The following is a 1910-nucleotide window of genomic DNA, read 5'->3' on the forward strand; positions in this document are numbered from 1 at the left end:
TGTGGATAAGAGACAGACCCACACCCCTAAAAAAAGATATTTCAAAATTACAAGAAAATGAAGAGAAAGAGAAAATTATATTCAAACCTAAATCTGAGAGTGCCATTTCCACTTATATAGAGGCGCCATAATCATAAATTTCTTACCTCCGCCTCAACCACGGTGGAACTGAGGTGCTGTAGACCATGCGTCTGTCAAAATCTTTCCCTGGCCTCCTTTATTTTGAATTCCTGGACCCGCCACTGAGTAGTAGCAGTGTAGTAGGCCTACTAAATTATTAAGGCTTCAAAGCATTTGCCTTGAAGTTTTTTGTTCGAAATAATATAAGATATTCAGCATACATATTAAGAACCAATAAATTTATAGGATCTTAAATAATTCTATGTAAAATATGCGGCAATTTAATATTCCTCTATATGTGATGCTGTGGTTCAATTAACTTGAAAATTCTTATTCCTTTTCGTCCTAGACATGAAAAGTAAGATACAATTGTATATCCTATAGAAGTAGTAAGATATATTTTTCATTACGAAACTTGTAGGCTATTTGCAAAAAAACCCCAAATTGGTTAAAAAACGTGTAATTTATTAATATTATAATTAGCATAACTTAGCAGTGTAAATACATTAGATAGCACTCGTATAAATTCGCATTAGCATATTATAGTAATATAATCTTTAGAACTTGTAGGCCATACCATATTTTCAAAAGTTATAATAAATTATATTATCAATAACAAAAATTAGCAATATACCGTAATTTGTATTAACAAAACATATAATTGGAATAAACAAACATGATGACAATCATATTTTTATAATGATCATAAATTAGCTTTATAATCAAAATTAGCTTTGGGGTTTTGAAGCATGAATTATAATGCAGTAATAATAAATAAAAAAATAATATACAGCTATAACAATTAGTAAAAATAATAAATAGTAGAGCTTAATATCTGTATTGTACAGAGAGGTTTTTTTTGGTTCATGTCTTAATAATGGTTTTAAGAATTCTAAATCAAATAAATCTTTTACTAAACCTACAATTTAATAACAGTGTGGTTAAATTGTAGGTTTCAAATGGTATCGTTAGTATTGTCACGTTGAGCAATCCACGTCGAGTTTCTGGAGCAGTAACCAATTATTAGATCGGCTAAGTTAATTTCTTTGTAGCGATTACGTTGTTTGAGTGCCGTAGGCCATATGGCCTTATTAGTTTAAGAACCATTGCGGATTGATATTCCGGGATGGATGCCTTGCTGTTGATCTACAGACATTATACATCCTATTTTAAAGGAATTTACAGTCCATACTTCTGCTTCCTCCTTGATTTGTAATTTTCTTAAGAAGGGTATGATTCTCTTTGAAAGAAAATATTTTTAGGACAAAAATATCCAGCTATAACCTACTGTAGCAGCGGGTGTCAGGAGAAAAAGCTTTGAAGCTCCAGGGTTCGTTAACATTGTTTTTAATTGCCTGAGGCCTAGAGAATGACGTCAACCAACGAATTAAAGTTTGAGCAAAGGGGACGAACTTTGGTTGGCTGGAATCAATGCACATACATTTACATCAATGTTTGTTTGGCCACAGACCCTAATACGATAGGGTCTGTGGTTTGGCATTATATATCTAATTTGTATCTCAGCCATTGTTAGCCATAGCGTTGTTGTTTTTCAGTATTTTGCCTTTTAACTTATGTGTATTCGATTCCCACCAGAGACCTCTTTTTTCATACAACTATAATGAAGAACTTTCGTTGATGAACTATGTTTGATACGATTTTATAACATCATGTTTCTATAAATTTGAGCACTGTATTATTATCTATGTAAAACATAGGGAGCACAAAACATAGGGAAAATGTTCCACAGGCAGGAACACAAGCAACCGGTTACAAGTAACATAACGGAA

Source organism: Anneissia japonica, unplaced genomic scaffold, assembly GCF_011630105.1.
Source record: "Anneissia japonica isolate Jap-2015-1 unplaced genomic scaffold, ASM1163010v1 scaffold670_len1213532_cov191, whole genome shotgun sequence".
In the NCBI taxonomy this organism is placed as follows: domain Eukaryota; kingdom Metazoa; phylum Echinodermata; class Crinoidea; order Comatulida; family Comatulidae; genus Anneissia; species Anneissia japonica.